Consider the following 19,544-nt stretch of genomic DNA (forward strand, 5'->3'; position numbering starts at 1 on the left):
TAACTGAGGTTTTCCTTTACAGTACATTTCACTACAGTACATTCACAATCTATTTGTTTAGGACCAGACTATTTTATTTTCTAAACTATTTCTATTCTTTCCTGAGACTTCCTACTAGGATTCAAAATGTCACAATAAAAGTGGAACCACTTAAATCGTGATATTTGGTGGAAGTGTTTGGGGAATGGGTGTTTCTAGATTTAATATATTATAGCCATTAAGAAAATATATTATCCTATGTATTGGTGATATCACATCCCTTTTACCCATCATTAATCTTTATTACGTTGTAGTCAACACTATTTATTGAATGCCTGTTGTGATGAGCAAACCATACTAGGTACACTGAAGAGATAACAAAGGAATAACAAAGTAGAAGACAGAAGCTGTGATATGAGGGACAAGACATACCCAAATATAGGTAAAAGAAAAAAAATCATGAAGACAAAAAGGAAAAATTCACCAAAAGCTGTCATGGAGTTTCATGCAGTTGAAAAGAAAATTAAAAAAAAAAAACTTTGAATTTAATTTTAAAACATGAAACAGCTCAAAAAACAACAACCTGGATTCTGTTGTTTTTTTGTGTATACAGAGACAATGGGGGGAGGGAGGGATGATAAGCAACTTTTTTACAAATAAAATGAAATTCAGTGATTGAGCTGAAGAGAACTTTCTTAAAGATAAAATGTGCCCAATTTTTCAAAAACCTTTAACTCTTTGCACTGCATATAGGATAGTCTAAATTCTTTAACATAATATTCGAAGGCCTCTATGATGTTACATTGATTTACCTTCAAAAAAAACATCTCTGACTTTTGTTGTTGTTCAGTTATGCCCAACTCTTCATGACACCATTTAGGATTTTCTGGGTAAAATATTGGAGTGGATTGCGATTTCCTTCTCCAGCTGATTTTTTACAAATGAGGAGTTGAGGCAAACAAGTGACTTGCCCAGGATCACACAACTAGTAAATGTCTGAGGCCAAATTTGAACTCAGAAGATGTGCAGCCCCACCTGCACATGACTGTCCCATGTCTGACTTTTCACTGGTATGAAATCACTCTTCTAGCGAAATTGACCAAGGTGCTCCCCACCTTTCCTAATGCTTTTTTTTTTCATTTTACAGTAGTCAGTTCTGCCAAAACACTTATTCTGCCAAAATCTAATTATTCCAACTTGATTGATATGTTAGGGAACAATTGGAGTATAACAGAAATTTTGCATTTGCTTGTGGGCGATTTATTAGCAGAGGAAACTGCGTCATGGTAGTGCGCTGTGGGGCTTGTGAGGAAGAGATTTCTGGCTCTGACAGAGGGAAAGGTGCTGCAGGTTTATCTTCCTTGACCCAGAATTCACTGAGAGGTACTGATGGAAGGAGGAGTTATGAGGCGGAGTGGGGTGAGAGCTGGAGGCCTGGAGAGGTGGGCATGGAAGGGAAGGACAAACAGGAAGACCTACCCCCACCCCAAACCAAACTAGATAATGACTCAGATCCTTTGGTGTGCACAATTCCTTAGCCACCTGCCATGGGAAATTCCCTGAGACAGATGATAATGTTGCACAGCTACAGTATAAACAACCCAAGATGGGGGAGGAGACTTCAGGCAAGTAGCAGAGGAGTTGTGGCACAGGCCTGCAGATTGTGGTCACAGTACCATTCCACCTATGTGCCTCACAGGGTGCAGGCTAGCAATGTTTATGTGACCTGGAGCCCATGCTGGGAAAGCTATTCCTCTTTTCTAGGCTGTGGGGAATTCGAGTGAGACACCCACCAAATTCAAACTTCAAGTCTTTTTCAAGGTAAAGTGCCATATTGATTCTATATAGCCTGGTGCCATAGGAGCTGTGGCCAGAAAACTGTGTGTCCATACTCAAATACTCCACCCCACAACCCTTGTCCCCTATACATTCCCCTGGCTCATGGGAGTCTGGTTGTAGATTGAGTTCATCAACACTATTTAATGTAATATTTACATATTTCTTAACCATTTAACATGTCTAAGAACTATGCTACTGTTTTAATTAGGTTCCTATTTTTAAAAAAATCACTGATGAAATTTTTAAGTATTGTACCCCAACTTCATTTTTCCCATAAGCCCTGTGTTGTTTATTTGACAATTTTTCATAGCACTGTGATTTTAAGGAACGTATATGTCGAGTTATTGCAAAACAGGTTGTACTCTCTTTCCTACTTTACCTATTCAGATCACATTTATTCAAGAACATCTTTCTGAAGTCCAATTTAGGAATATAGATTTGGCATTGGAAGGGGACTTTAAAGCTTGTGTAACTCATCTCTCATTTTACAAATGAAGAAATTGAGACCTAGAGCGGTCAAGTTGACGTGGTGCTGGGGTGCTTGTGCTTGGACCCTAATTCTAACATTTCTCCTTAGCCTCTGCTTGGGTGCCTATGCCTGAAACCCAGTTCTATAATCACTTCTCGCCCTAGCTTCAAAGCATTGGCCCTAGTAGTTTCTCTCCAGTTCAAGGGCACCATTCCTTAGCAAAACACTTATCTCTCCTCCTGATACAGCAGCCGGCCACACATATAGAATTTATTGGTCTGACTTCTTTTGTATTGCTAATTGGCTCTGCACTGGGACATAACAATATTTACTACTTACTGACCTTCCTGATATGTATCCTAGACATCGTCAAATGTATACTCCCTTACATTCCTCTTGTCTAACAAGACATTTGATGTAAGCCACCTGGATATTCCCAGTCAGCTATGACCTTTGCTTGAGTAGTGACATTTCACAGTCAAAACCCCACCCCCAGGTAGCCCCCCTTAGGCTATTTTCCATTGAACTCTGGCTAAGATACCTGTGCAGTAGATACAAAAAGTGCATGTTCCCTTAAGAACTGACCATCCTTTAACCACTCCCTAATCCCACCCCAAAAAACTTAATTGACAGGTTTTACCCCCAAATCTCATATTTAAACTTTCCTTGTAGCCCTGTAAGTTTGCAGGTTCCCTAAGAATTCTTGCCTGCTGTAAAGCATAATAAATCTTTGCCACCTTGACTTAAAGAATGCTTTAGATCATGAATTCATTCCAGACAGTCCCGACCCTCTCCAGTACTTGGGTCTTTGAGGGGCACTCAGTCTCAATGACCCCGTCTGGGAGCTCCATTCTTGGGGTTCCTGGACCTGAGCTTCCCCATCCAACAAAGTGACTTTCCCAAAATCATACAAGGAGATTGAGTCATAATGGCCTGCAGTTCCTATCCTGAATTTGTGAATGGTCTGATTTCCCTGGACAGACTAGCAGAGAGAAAATGTGAACTCTGATCTTTTGATTCCAAATGTGAAGCCTTTCCAAATCACCGAGGCCTACAATGATCTATTCCTCATATGTCCAGTGCAGGTTTGCAACTGAAAAATTGGGATATCCTGATGTGAACCTATAGACCTGAGGAAGCTTTGGTTTCAAGAGGGCTGGTCTTAGAGCCAGAAAGATCTGAGTGCAAAACCTACCTCTATCATGCTGGTCAAGTCACTTAACTTTTAGGTAATCTAGGCAAATTTTAAGACTACATTTCAGAGTATGTGTCCTCCCACCTGCATTGTTAGAAGGTTTTTATTAATCCAGGAGCTCTCTATGCCAATGAAATCACAGGTCTAGTAAATATCCTATTTATCAATAGACTATAGTCATACTGACTTAGAGATCACTCTATTGCCTAGATCTCTTATTTTAAAAAAAAAGTAGCATTTTTTTTGGAGGGAGTACATGCTATTTGAAATGTTAGCTTTTCTTTTGCAAATTAATCATCTTATAATAACCTCAATCTAAATGCTTTATTTGATTTCACATAATAGATAAATTTTCAATGAAATCTAAAAATAAAAAATAAGATTAAATGTTTCTTATTAGTCCTAAAGCAGTAATCCACAGCCTGAAAAAAAGTGTCTGATGAGTTGAAAGAACAAACTCTAAAAAAAGAAGTAATTTGTCCTGTTACCTTGTGAAACTTAATTTCTTTTTACACTATCGTTTTGGTTCATCTAAGTATGCTTTTCAGTATGTTTATTAATAGAAAACAATTTGAAAATATTTTCATATAACAGGCTAGCAACGAGAGCCAAAGCATTGGGAAAGAGTGGTAGTTGGACAACATGAACTTCAAAGGTGGATTGGATGTGGAAAGATATTGGCAATGTATGGGTCTGTAAATAGAAATAAGGAGAAAGTAAATCTTGTGCCTAGAGCACTGCATCTGGATAACAGAAATTAGGAAGTGAGGAGTTTTGACTGAGTGGTATACTTGCAATTAATGAAAAGTCCTAAAATGAATCTGGGATCCCATTGATTTGGATGTTCCCTTCAGTGATATAGATTGCAAGCCATTAGTTCCTGTCCATCTTATATGGTGTTTATAATGTCCTTCTAAAAAAGCTGGGTGCCTTCCTTGATTTCTTTTGGACATCATGAGGATACAGGTATAGCACTCAGGTTATCTATATGCCCTTTACCTTTGCCATGTGCCTAACCAGTTTTCTCTTCTTATCATACATTTTCCTAATAACATTTTTTAACTCCTATTCTTCAAAGTGCCTTATTGATTATATATTGCAGCCTGATTACACTCACTATAGATCTCTCCATTGCCCTTTCTGTATAATTCATTTTTAGTTCTTTAGAAACTCAGTTTTTTGAGCTAAAATTGGTATAATGTCCACAGGTAAAGGGAAATAGAGAGCAGTTGGATATGATTAGTGGAGAAGCTTATATTTCCATTTAAGTTATTGTTCTGATTTTACTTTAGGTCCCTTTGAAGGCAAATCTCCCTTTGATTTCCTAGGCTAAGTCACCCCAACTACATCATGTTAGTAAGGTAAGAAGCACCAGATGAAAGCTTCTACAGTCAAAGTCCCTTCATGTGGAGATATTTAAATGTAAAAAATCTAAATAAATAGCTATTGGCATAAGCAAGAATATTGATTATTTTGTAATCTCATAAATATCATGAACTTGTTTTAGATGCTATCTAAGGTTCATATCTTAATGACTAATTTCATCCTTACAACAATAGTATGGATAAGAAATAATTATTTTCCAAATGTTACAGATGAGGAAACTGATACCAAGAGAGATTAAGAGACTTGCCCAGGGTGACACAGCTGTGGTGACTCAAAATTTAGCACTTAATTAATGCAGTTATCTATATGAAAGCACTATGAACATTATAACAATGGTTGAAGGAAATATTTCAATCTTTTCCTCTCTTTTAATAAAGCCTTTTTTCTTTGAAATAAAACAAAATGTCTCAATGAAAAACAGAGAGATTGGAACTAAAGAGATGATTTGATTTCAGACAGAAGTCTATACTGAAACAACACACAGGCATGTGATTTTATTTTCCAAATGTCATAAGTGATGGAAATTCCAAAAGAAAAACAACCTAAACTTTTTATTCATTAATTTCAACCAGTTTTTGTTCTTGCTTGTTTCCATGTAGAGTTATATATCTGCATATAAAATATATAACATAATGGAAAAAAAAAAACATGTATTTAAAGCCCACTTTTGACACTAATTGTTTAACCATAGATAATTCATTAAATCTTTCTGATCCTATTTTCTTATTCTCCCCTGTGGAGAAACTATAAGACTCATGTGTAAATGGTGATGAAAATACTGTAACTTTTCCTTTACAAGTTTGTTTATAGATTAGATGAGATATGTATATAAAACATTTTTTGTCAACCTTTAGCTGTTATATTAAGTCAGTAATCATTAATAAGTACTGCATCATATTTCAAGATAACTAAGTAAAAAGGGGTACTGTGTTTAGTCTAAGTATTCTTCTAGTCTATCCTGACATATCCACTGTTTTTGTTTTTGTTTTAACATCTGTAATACATTTCACCAAAGTGAACTATGAGGAATTAGCCTAGCTCCTAGGGATTCTCTCAAGTCATTTGGAAGATGCTATAATTTACTCCATTCCTCTGACCTTCCTAATCAGTATCCCAGGTTATTTCTCACTTGACTTTGTGTGTGTATTATCAAATCAAATTAATAGTTTAGGTTATGGACCTTTGCAACTAGCTACAGCTCCAAGGTTCAAAGAAATGTAGTTTATGTGCTTAATACAAGTTTACCAGCTTCTTGCTCTTCCTTGCCATCTTCTAGTAATAAGACTAAACTGGGCTTAAAAGCAGGATCAAAGCATAGGAAGAGTCTCTTATATCATGTATTCCTTATCTTGTTAACTGAAAAGTCCTATGTAAAGATATCTGTGCATCATAGTGGCAGAAAACTAGAAGACTCTCTACCCTTAAGAGCCCATGATGCATGCAATCTAGTTTAACAAAAAGCAAGCAATCATAATTGCTGATAGGTAGCATTTATTTTACACACACACACACACACACACACACACACACACACACTACTTTGAAGTTTGCAAAGTGCTTAACAAATATTATGTCTTTTGATCTCCCTCAAACCCTTGGAGGTAAGAACTATTATTATCTCCATTTTTACAGATGAGGAAACTGAGGAAGACAAAAGTTAATTGGCTTTCTTAAGATCATCTAGCTAATAAATGTCTGAAATGGGATTTGAACTCAGGTCTTCCTGACTTTAAGTACAAACACTCTATCCACTTTACTACCTACCTATCATAGCCAGTCAGCTAGCCACAGATGGGCTACAATTTCCCCTAGCAAAGCACATGAATACATGTGAACATATATGATAAGCAACATAAGTTGACAGATAGCATAATCACGGGTATGTGTACCCAATACTTACAATTTATTTCAGACGTGCATTTATCTATCACTAAATTTATATCCCACAATCAATATCATACATGTTAACAGTATATAAATAAGGCCATGGTTACAAGTCCTTTGAAACATCAGACAACATCAAATAAAGTTTTATATGGTGAACAAAAACATAAATAACATGTAGTAATATACAACATATTATCTATAGTGATTATATATAGATGACTTTATGTGCTAGCATATTAAGTAAAGAAGAAAAGACTGAAAAACATTCTGTGTATTAAGAAAGGGTATGTACAACATAAAAATAGTGTATTTTGTGGTAAAATACAAAATATATAGCACATGTAGTCCTAAAAAAGTTGCTCTGTATTTCCATGGGTAACCACTTCCCTCATTCTCCTAAAATAACACAAATAAGTTTGTGGTTAGGAATTTTCCTCATGACCTTTTGGGCTTATGAATGGCTCAGGCTGAATATCAGAATTTATAGTGCTAATGGCCTGAGAATTTAATACTGAGTTTGTGCATGATTCAGCTTCCCTGACGCTTTCTTATTGGTGGGTCTGGATGACATCCTTGTTCTCTCATTGTTATTTACTAATTATTACTATCTGCCGGTGGAATGGTAATTCAAGATGCTGAGAGACCTTTCCCTTTCATGCTATTCCTCCACTTCCACCTTAGGAATTACTACAGATAGAGACATTTGTGCATGGATATTAGCCCCAAAAGAAAAATCTTGTACTCACCACTCAAAAAGAAATGTGAGAAATGTTATTTTTGAGAGGCAAAAAGCAACACATACTCCAACCCAGGTGAGTTGCATCTAACGTTATCCCGTTCACCATAATGACTTTTCCAAACCATTTCATTCTGCCTCAAATGTCTTATAGGTTACCTCTCAGTTGAGAACTTTGCCTTTTATTTCACTGAAAAAAGGAACCATTCACTGAAAACCCCCTCTTCTTTCTTCATATCATTTTGTATCATTTAGATGCCTTCTGCCACCATCTCTTCCTTCACCACTGTTTCATATGAAGAGGTGGTCTTTTTGCCAATCAATTAGCATTTATTAGGATTCTAATGTGTTCCAGGAACTGTGCGGAGCACTGGGGACTGCCCCTGCCCTCAAGGCAAACCGCTCTATATACACAAGTGATCCCATTTCATCGTGGCATCTCCAATAGATTTCCCCCTCTATTACAGCACTCTCATTTGTCTCAAATTTCTCCCTATCTTCTGGTTTCTTCTATACTGCCTATAAATGTGTTTCCATCCTCAAAAGAACTCACTTTACACAGCCACTTCTGCTAGCTATCACTTCCTTTTTGTGACAAATCCTGAGGCTTTCTCCACTCCATGCCTTTACTTCCTTTCCTCTCACTGTCTTCCTAACTTTCTGCAATATGGCTTCTAATCTAATCCTTCAAGGTAGGAAGGAAAAAAAGGAAGTCCTATGAAATACATAGCATCAAAAAAGAGTAAAGAAAGAAGAAAACAAACATTTATTTAATGCCTGCTAGGCAATATATTCTAGGCACTATGCTAAGTTCTAGTAAGTATCTGATGCTAGATTTGAATTTAGATCTTCTTTACTCTCAGCCCAGTTTTCTACCTGCTGTGTCAACTAAGTGCCTCTAATTTAATGTTTCCATAATGCTACTATTATAAAATCCTTTAATGATGACAAAATCATAAGAAAATATTTTTCAAAAGCACACCTATTTCAAGGTAATATATTTTTTTTATAATTTCCATGTAACAACAAAAATATGGACAGTTCCTTATAAACTGTTGTGATGAAATTTTAACAGTAGTGCTTCAATTTCTGCTGGAGTAAATCTGAGAAGCAACATGGTATAGAGGTTTCAGAGTTAGGAGGCCCCAGTTTTAAGTTCTGTCACTGAAAAATATGAGTTGTGTGAAGGTAGGCAAGCTGTTTACCTTGTTAAATGCTCTAGGAAACCCTCTAAGATGTAAATTAAAGAAAAGTTGCTTATCTACATCTGTGAAATGATCTTCTGTAATGGGAGATGACTATACTGATTAAATCACAGGGCCAGAACTACATGATTATATCTAAAGATACAAATATTTTGTATTTTTTGCTAAAGAAGAAAATGGTATGTGGTTGGGACAGGAAGATATTTTTTTCTTTAATTTAAAAAATGTTTGCAGTTTAAATATACAGTTTTTCAGTTTGTAGAACAACAGCTTCTAAATTATTTTTAAGTAACTGAAGTCAAGTGTAGGCCAGTTCCTAATTCATGAATCACTGTAGAATTTTGTGATGATTAAAAGTTCTTTCACTTGCTAGTTTATAATAGCAGCAAAATAAATGCCTCAAGTTTTGAAATGGTTATAAATTCTTTACTGTGCCCACACATGCAATATTCTCTCAACAAAGAGGTAATTGTCTGCCCTTTTGATACATCCTTGATTTATCTAGCTGCTCCTGCTATTAAAAATAATGAGAGTGTGTGAAATTATGTGGGATGTATGTACGACATTCAGACAATTGTAGACACAAATTTACATTGGTTTTATAAACAAATAGGAAGCTTTTAAATTTTGAAATACTTTCAAAATCATTTTGAACTTTCCGGCAGTATTTCATGCTGAAAGAACACCAGCTATACTTTGGAGTTTGTTTTAGAGAGCCTCAGAGCATCTATGACCTGTAAATGAAAGATACCTTGAACATATTGCAGAGCACATTTGCAATAAAGTAAAAACTAGTGAAAATGATGCTACTTAAGACCACAGATTATGAAGGAACAATCATTGCATGCAACAGCACACACTCAATAGAATGCTTTACATGGAAGGAAAACAAACAATGCATTCAATCAAATACCACATTTATTTCTTATGCCTTTTCTCATGTGACCAAATAAAGTCCAAATGTAATGACTTATAAACATAAAATAAGTCATTTCAAATTTCACTTTTATTTATATATTTTTTAATTTAATCATAAAGAACGGTAGAGCATGAAAAGCATGCAAATATGCACTGAACAGAAGAGAATGTTAATGAAAGAAAAAGCACTTTGGTTTATATGCTGCTATTTTAGTGAAGGTATCTCAAACAATTTACAAAGTAATGAGCTAAGCATTTGCACAACAGTGACTGTAGGTAGGCAAATGGAAAATTGGCCATTATGAACTCAGTAGTTCCTTGCTTGGCCATTATTTGTGAGGAAGATGAAGAGAAATGTTAGCTCTAAATTACGGTTTGATGTTTTGAAAATATGATCTGCAAAAATTATCCTTTTCAAATATGAAAACAAAAGTGAAAAACCAAAATATACCATCTAGTCTCTTCTGAGACCATCACCTCCTTTTTTTTCTTAAAAACTGGGACTCTGGTTATTTTTTGCTTCATCTGGTGGGAAATGCAAGCTTACAGGACACTCTTTAACCAAGTATTGATATAATGCTCCCCCCCACCCCGCCATCTTTTTTGGCATTGTTTCTTCACATTCAAATGTAAACTCCTTTAGGGTAAGGACTACTTTCCTTGCTTGCATCTGAATCCTGAGTGCTTAATAAATGTTTTCTCTCCTTAACTCTTTCCTTCCTTCTCTCTATTATCTTCTTTCTCTCTTTCTCCCTTTCCCTCTCCCTCTACCTCCAAACTTCAGTCCCTCCCTCTTGTATTGGCAATCAAGATGGGCTTTTAGCACTTATTCAACCAAGTGCCCTTGAAGAGTTTGGCCTTTGTTTCCTTGATTATAGCTTACATGGGTTTGAGTGACATGTTTGTGACATGCTTGTGACATCAGAGGCTTTTAGACCACATGGGTTTAGGTTGAAATTTTTGTGTTGCTTTTAGGTAATGTGGGTGAGTCCCATGTGTGACTCACCTTTGACCGTGAACAAGATAAATAAACCCGGAGGTTGGCTTTCTTCTTTGGAGCTCTGAGCCACAGCAGGAGTGGCACATCACTCTCGGCCAGTCATGTTATGAGCTCCCTGGCTTCGAATAAAACCCAGATGTTGATGCTTCTCTGGTAACTGTGTATTGTGATTTTGTCAGACAGAAATAAATCTGTTGATTCATGCTTATTTGCTCTGTTCGTATTTGCTCTGAAGCTCAGGGTGCTGGCTTTTCCCCCTGAGCTGAGTGAATGATATTTTTATGTTGGATAAAAGTAAGACTGTGAACCCCTTAACATTGATTTCCTTAGTAAAGCAGATCAAAAGAACCTGGGCTTGCAGCATTCTTGTTGTTGGGCTTGTGTTGGTTTTTCACCCCCACAACAGCTGCTAGCCAGATTGTTGCAACACCTCTTCTCTTTCTTCTGTCTATCTCTAGCTCTGTCTCTTAATGTATGCATGTATCTGTCTATCTACCCATCTACCTCTCTATCTGTAATACCCAAGACTGATCCCAGAATAAAGATGTGAAAACATGCCCTTTTCTTTTTTTTTTTTTTGAGAGTTTGCCTTCCTTTATTTGTACTCGTACAGAACCTGGTTCTGGCTCCCAGTAAAATGAAAGGTAAAATGAAACAAAGTAAAGGAAGCCCTAGCATGGTTCTACTGGCTTCATGCCTCTACCTGGACTCCTTGAAGAGCTCAAAGAATGTCCGCTGACTTTGAAGTACAAACACAATGTGCTACGGAGCACTTGAGGCACCTCTGCCTCTGTGATCTCTCCCAAAGACACCTCTTACCCTTTCTAAAGGAGTAAGAGGCCCAAATGACCTGAATGCTCAGTGGTGGTACAATGAGGTATGGTGAAAGAGCGTGGGCCTTACAAAATGCTAAATTTCGACAGTACTTTAGCGGCTCAGATCAGTCAGTGCATCACCAGAAATATAGAATAAAACTGGTTTTGTGGGACATACATTCTAGAAATTCTTCTTCATTAAAGAGAATGTTCCGCAGGTAAGTTCACACTGCACATGACAAAACCGCTCAAGGCCTTTATACTGGAGTGCCTTCTGCTTGGTTATTGGCATTCGGCTTTCGAAAAGAGAATCTTTTCTCCAAATCTATCATGGGCTCCTCAGTACTGAGGTTGCCCTGCTTCTCTCGTTCTGCAAAGATCATTGCCCGGAGCAAAGGAGGGTAAGGCACATATCGAACAGTTTCCTCTGACTTAGGGGTGAAGTTCTTAAAGGCTTCTTCCTCATGTTTGGGCACCAGCCTCCAATCGTGGTACATGACCTGGTCAATCTCCTTTTCTTGGCTTTCCGTTTCACCTCGGAAGGTCAGGATCCCCCAGGCCTTTCCATGATCCAAATTCGGCGCCGTGTAGTCGGCGCAGACGCGGGTGAGGCGCCAGTAGCAGGGTTCGTCGTGCTGCCACAGCCAGGACTTGCGCGTGACAAGGCGGCCCAGGCCGAAGAGCGGCAGGCGGCTGAGCAGCTGCAGGAGGCGCCTCTCGTGCCGCACGTCGGCACAGGCTTTCAGTGGGAGGCGGGGGCCGCTGCGCGGCCGCGTCATCGTCTGTTAGTCCAGGGTGAAGCGCTCCGAGTCCCGCGGCCGCGCCTTCAGCTCCCGGTAGGCGCGCACTTTGCGGGCCAACTCCGCGATCAGCGGCGGCCGCACTTTCTTCCGCGCCATCACACCGGCCCGGACCTCCCGCCGCCGCACCCAACCCAAGCCGCTAGGAGAGTCCCTTTTCTTTTCTTTAAAAAGGAGAACTACTGGAGTAGAATATCTATCTATCTATCTATCTATCTATCTATCTATCTATCTATCCATCTATCTATCTGAAATTGGCAACTGTTCTAATGAGTTTAATTTCTTTGTTACAGAGAGAGGCTTGTTGGTTATTGAAATAAGCCTAGAAATGCTATGATATATTTATATACATGCATGTGTGTATACATACATGTATGTACACATAAAAACATTACAAAGTAACATTTGATTAATCCCATGTATGTACCTCTTTGCCCTTTAAAATAATTTTAATAGATCTATAAGTTGTATAGCAAAAAAGACTCCAAGAATATTAAAAAATTCTACTGAGAAAGTGCTTATTATTAAAATAAATAGAACCAAGAATACAACATGAAGAATGCTTGCACAGAAATAATTGAAGAAACAAAATGACTAAAATTGTCCTTAAAGAAAAACTTTCTTCCCTTCTTTGCAGATGTGACTGAACATGGCTATATGAAACTATATATACTACAATACTTAAGTGATGTATTGGTTAAATAAATGTGTTTTCTCCTCCATTAAAAAGTTCTTTGTTACTAGTGATGGTTCTCTCTGGAAGGGATGGAAGGATGACTTTGAAAATTAGGGTAACTTAACATATCGGTAAATATCTCAAAATTGTTTCATCTGCTCTTATAATAATAGGGAAAAAAAAGACTTGGGAGCCACAAAATTAACTTATTCAATGACAGAAACAAGTTCATTTAATTCTTGTTGCATCATCCAACTCTTTCCTCAAAAACAGTCTTTATAATTTTCTTTTATCTGCTTGAAAATTAAAGTCATTTAACCTCTCTGAGGATCAGTCTCTTCAGTGGTAAAGTTAGAGCCTTGGACTAGATGGGCTCCAGGATCCTTTCCAAACTTGAAAGCTATTGGGGGAGGGGAGGAGGTCAATGTGGCGAGGAAGGGAAAGAGACCTGGCAAAATCAGAAAATTTAACAAAAACTAACCAGGAACTCAGTAGATTGAGGCTGTCCTTATTTGGTAGTTAACTAACCATATATGAGTTAGCTCAAAGACAAAATTTACCTAAAACCAGAAAGTATTAAAAAAGATTTTTTTTTAAAAAAAGGAATAATATCATGATTTATGGTATTATAGTAATACAAATGTGTAATTTTTTTCTGATAACTTTTTAATTGCTGTTTTGTTTTGTTTCGTTTAGTATTTTCCCCAGTTATGTGTAACAAGAACATTTAACATTCATTTTTAAAACTCTGGATTCCAAATTTTCTCCCTTCCCTCCTCCCCACTCCTCCCCTATTGAGAAAGCAAATGATTCTATATAGGTTATACATGTGTAGTCATGCAAAACATTTAGAGCACCCCTCAAAAAAAATCGAGAAAAATAAAGCAAAAAAAGTATCTTTCAATGTGTATTCAGACACCATCCATTCTTTCTCTGGGAATAGCTAGCATTTTTCATCATAAGTCCTTCTGATATAGATATTGAGGTAGAGATAGATAGATAAATATAGACACACAGATGTCTCTATCTCTATACACACTCCTTCTGATTGCCCTTATAATGAGAAAGTTCTTATAGATACCACTATCATCTTCTCAGGCGAGAATGTAAACAGTTTAACCTTATTAAGTCCCTCATGATTTCCCTTCCACATTTACCTTTTTTTTTTTTTTTTTTTTTTTGCTTCTCTTGAGTCTTGTATTTGAAAGTCAAATTCTCTGTTCAGCTCTGGTGTTTTCATCAAGAATACTTAAAAGTCCTTTATGTCATTGAATATCCTTTTTATGCCCTGAAGGATTATGCTCAATTTTTCTGGATAGACAACTCTTGGCCGTAATCCTAGCTCCTTTGCCTTCAGAATATAATATTACAAACCCTTCAATCCTTTAATGTAAGGCTGATAATTCTCGTGTTAACCTGACTGTGACTCCATGATATTTGCATTATTTCTGACTGTTTGCAACATTTTCTCCTTGGCCTCAGAGCTCTAGAATTTGGCTATAACATTCCTGGGATGTCTCATTTTGTCTTCTCTTTCAAGAGGTGATTGGTAGATACTTTCAGTTTCTATTTTACCCTCCAGTTCTAGAAAATAAGGGCAGTTTTCCTTGATAATTTTTTGAAAGATTATACCTAGGTTATTTTTTTTTATCATGGCTTTCAGGTGGTGCAACAATTTTTAAATTATCTACCATGTATCTGTTCTCCAGGTGAGTTGTTTTTCCAAAGAGATATTTCACATTGTCTTCTATTTTTTTTCATTTTTATTGTTATGTTTTATTCTTTCTTGATTTATCGTAAAGTCATTAGCTTCCATTTGTTCATTTATAAGGGGTTTTTAGCCTTTATTTTGTTTATTTTCAGTTTTCAACATCCACTTCCATAAGATTTAGAGTTACAAATTTTCTCCCCATCTCTCTCCTCCCCCTACCCCAAGACATGATGTAAGTTGATTTAGGCTCTATATATACATTCATATTGAACCTATTTTCACAATTGTCATATTGTAAAGAACAATTATAGCCAATGGGAAATACCACCAGAAAGAAGAAACAAAACAAAGAAAAGAGAAAATAATATGCTTCAATTTACATTCAGACTCCTTAGTTCTTTTTCTGGATGTGGACAACATCTTCCATTATGAGTCTTTTGGAGTTGTCTTGGATCCTTACATTGCTAAGAAGAGAGGTCTATCAAAGTTAGTCATTGCACGTAGTGGCTGTTACTGTGTACAACGTTCTCCTGGTTCTGTTCACTCCACACAGCCTCAGTTCACTCAGGTCTTTCCAGGTTTTTCTGAAGTTGGCCTGCTCATCATTTCTTATATTCCATTACATTCACATGCCACAGCTGTTCAGCCATTCCCAAATTGATGGTCATCCCCTTAATTTCCAATTCTTGGCCAACACAAAAAGAGCTGCTATAAATATATTTGTATATGTAGGTCCTTTTCCCATTTGTATGGCCTCTTTGGGTTATAGACCTAGAAGTGTTATTGCTGGCTTAAAGGGTATGCAGGGTTTTATAGTCCTTCAGGTATAGTTCCAAATCGTTCACCATAATGGTTGGACCAGTTCACAACTCCACCAACAATGCATTAGTGCTTCACTTTTCCCACATCTTCTCTAGCATTTATCATTTTCCTGTTTTGTCATGTTAGCCAATCAGATAGTTGTGATGTGGTATCTCAGAGTTGTTTTCATTTGCATTTCTCTAATCAATACTGATTTAGAGCATTTTTTTCATATGACTATAGAAAGCTTAACTTTTTCATCTGAAAATTGCATTGCACATACTTTGACCATTTATTAATTGGGAAATGACTTGTATTTTTATAAATTTGACTCATTTCTCTCTGTATTTTAGAACTGAGGCTTTGATCAGAAGCTAGTTGTAATAGTTCTTTCCCAGTTTTCTGTTTCCCTCCTAAACTTGGTTGCATTGGCTTTGTTTGTTCACAATTTTTCAAAGTTATGTAGTCAAATTTATCATTTTGCATTTCATGATGTTTTCTATCTTTTGTTTGGTCATAAATTCTTCCCTTCTCCACAAATCTGACAGGTTAACTATTCCTTACTCCCTAATTTGCTTATAGTATCAGCCTTTATATCTAAATTGTGTACCCATTTTAACTTTTTCTTGGTATACAGTATAAGATGTTGGTCTCTGCCTACCTTCTGCTATATTATTTTCCAGCCTTCCCAGATGTTTTTGTTAAATAGTGAATTCTTATTCCAGAAGCTAGAGTCTTTGAGTTTATCAAATATCAGATCATTTTAGTCATTGCCTACTATGTCTTGTGTATCTAACCTATTCCACTGATCTGCTACTCTATTTCTTAGCCAGTACTAAGTAATTTTGATGCTTGTTGCTTTATAATACAATTTAAGATCTGATATGGCTAGGTACCTTCCCTTGCATTTCTTTTCATGAATTCTCTTGATATTTTGGAACTTTTGCTCTTCCAGACGAATTTTGTTATAATTTTTTCTAGCTCTATAAACTATTTCTTGGTAGTTTGATTGGTGGAATTGTCATTTTTATTATATTAGCTCAGCCTAACCATGAGCAACCAATATTTTCCACTTATTTAGATCAGATTTTCTTTGTGTGACAAGTGTTTTTTAATTATGTTCACATAGTTCCTGGGTTTCTCTTAGAAGGTGGATGTCCAAATATTTTATATTGTCTACAGTAACTTTAAATGGAATTTCTCCTATCTCTTACTGTTGGACTTTTTTATTAATATATATAAATGCAGATAATTTACATAGGTTTATTTTATATGCTGCAACTTTGCTAAAGTTGTTTATTATTTCAAGTAGTTTTTTAGTTTTTTCTTTAGGATTCTCTAAGTATACCATCATATCATCTGCAAAGAGTGATAGATTTGTTTCTTCCATCTTTATCTTATAATTAGAATTTTTAATGAAAACCCATTACAGTATTGGAGTGAAATTTCCAGGAGAAGGAAGCTTTGCCTAGGTTTTTATAGTATTTGTTTTGGATTTATTTATTAGAATACTGTGGAACTTAATTATTAGAGTGAAATTGCTAATGGGGAAGGCTGGAAGAAGGGAGGTTTGTATGGTTTATTATTGTTATATAACACACAGACTGTGTTTTCCTACATACTGTTTAGAAGTTATTGCCTGATGATGAAAAGAGGGTGTTTTTGTTCTTTGCTTAATAACTTTGCTTTAACAACTTATATGCATGAGTATTCACATTGAAAATATAACATGCTCTTATAGTGTCTATGTGCCTTTCATATGTTTAAAATGGGCTTTTTATCATTGATTCAGAATTTTCAACTGATTTTTTTTATTTTAAAACTGTCCTTCCCCTTTCTTTCATTTTTATTGCTACTCCATGCAGAAACAATGAAATATGAGAAGTAACATTGGATAATAAATAATAAATATTATGCGACTTATGTAAGGTACTAGACAATGTATAAAATGATTATTTTAACCTGCTTTCTTGGGGGTCTTCCATTAGGTAGGCCTTCCTGGAATAAGATCTTATCTTTCCTTTATTTTGAAATGATACCAGATCTCTTGAAGGAGTCAGCGTGCCATTCCAGCTGGTGCTTGTCTCTCCTCACCTCTACCTTCTCATCCTCCCATTCATTGATACTTTATCTCCCCTCTTTAGAAGGTAGGATTCTTCAGTATAGTCTCTTGTCTGGCAATACCTTTCTAGTAATGTCCAAATTCTTAATAACTTGGGTTCACAATTAAGGAGATTGTTTTTTAAAGAAATATTATCATGTTGCTCAGTGGTGTCAAATTGAAAATAGGAGCCACTAAACTATACTTAAGGATCCTTGAAGGTAGCATATTGAGTTAGGAAACCACTAAACAACTATTTTCTGTGTTCTATTGTATTCTTATTTTGCTAAATATTTCCCAATTATATTTCAGTCTGTTTGGTGCAGTATTTGAAAGTGTTGCTGGGCTACAGCCAAGCTTGTTTGACACCCCTATTATACAAAAAGCTTGGGTCCCCCAGTATACTTGTTTTCTATCTCTGCCAAATCGAAAATTCAAATAATTCCTTTTGTACTTCTGAACTTTCCTCTAACTGATCTCTGATTATATCACCACCCTTACCTCTTTTTATCTTTTTCTATACTTCTTCCTTGTAGCCAGAGAAATATTGTGTCCACATTGTTGATTCACCTATTTTCACTTTAAATTTAAAACATGAAGAGAAAAAGAAATTAAAATCATGTGAAAAAAAGGTAAGGGTCATAAATGGTAAATTCAGAGGCAAGATCAAGGGGTAAACATGCTACTGGAAAGTCATATAAAATACACAAAACACTGTCTATAAAAATAAGCAAGTGTTAGCAGGATATAGTTTTTTAAAAATGTTATCAAAGGAAAGATTCTGAAAATCTTCAGTCATATCTGTGAAGGTGTGCAACAACTTTTATTCCCATTCAAACAGATGAATACATTTTTCGCTCAAGGAAAGTCAAAATAAACTCAGGGAACTGCTATCTTTTGGGGAGGATGGTCATCTGCAGCAGCATATTCAGTCCCTAAGCCCATGTAACATCCCCACAGAACAAATTTATGGTTAGAATCCTAGGCAAATTGGGGTCTTAATTGATTTGGACTTAAAGCTCTATCAAATATGCCCATTTAGTAATCATCTGAAGTTAGGTTGGAAACAACCATGCCTCTTTGTTTTGTGAAGTAGCTCTCTTGTACACAACCTTTTAAAACAAACAATTACATGGCAAACATTGGCAGAGGAATGATTCTTAACTATATTCTGCTCTTCAGGGCAAGGTGTTCTGTACACGAACATTTGGTAGGAAGGATCCTCCTAATTATCAGGCAACACGAACAAGCTAAAATTATCTTTTTTAGTACGTCACCATCATACTGGTATCTGGTGCCTAGTGCTTGTCTTCTCACCTTATGTTCATTCCTGGTTCCTGTGGTGCTCCTGTTGATTTCAATTAAATTACAGTAGAACCATTTGTTTTCACTTTCTCAGCCCCTCCCAGAAATTACTCTTTGGAGACCAATTTTCCAATGTTGGGTTCTAGTTTTTCAATTTCCTTTTTTCTATTATCTCAGAAGTTTGATTGCATTTCATAACTTAGTTTAAGTTTATAAAATTGTGCCATAGCTACACAGGAATAAAATCTTTTCATTTTAAAAAATCCCTTTAGGAATTGTTTTTATATGTTGATGTCCTGAGGCTGCAAGACAACAAACATTTATTTATTAAGTGCCAGGCATAATGCTAACTGATGAGGATACAAATATAAACAAAAAGACAGAGATTCCTTTCCCTTAGGGAGCTTACATTCTGTTGGAAGAAGACAATTCACAAACGAGAGCTAAAAAAGGGACGGAATACATTCTCAGGAACATGGTAGAATTTACAGAGAGTGAGAAATATAGCTAAGAGGAATGAAGTATAGCTAGTCTGAGCCTCTCTCCAAAATGAAGATCCCAAATGGAACTCATCAATAGGAAAAAGAGGATCAGCATGGTTCATGAATGTTCCAGTGTACAATTAGTATGTAAAGGATAATTTTTGTTAGGAAATTTAAAAAAAAGTAATCAATCTTAAGATAATGCTGAAAAAATATAAATAATTCAAATGACAAGATAA

General features: G+C 36.1%; 1 pseudogene; it reads right to left on the bottom strand.

The window, feature by feature from the left end:
- Positions 1–11,682: 11,682 nt before the first annotated feature.
- LOC118852000 lies at positions 11,683–12,328 on the bottom strand (annotated as a pseudogene).
- Between the last annotated feature and the right edge of the window lie 7,216 nt (positions 12,329–19,544).

Source organism: Trichosurus vulpecula, chromosome 5 (assembly GCF_011100635.1).
Source record: "Trichosurus vulpecula isolate mTriVul1 chromosome 5, mTriVul1.pri, whole genome shotgun sequence".
NCBI classification, from domain to species: Eukaryota; Metazoa; Chordata; class Mammalia; order Diprotodontia; family Phalangeridae; genus Trichosurus; species Trichosurus vulpecula.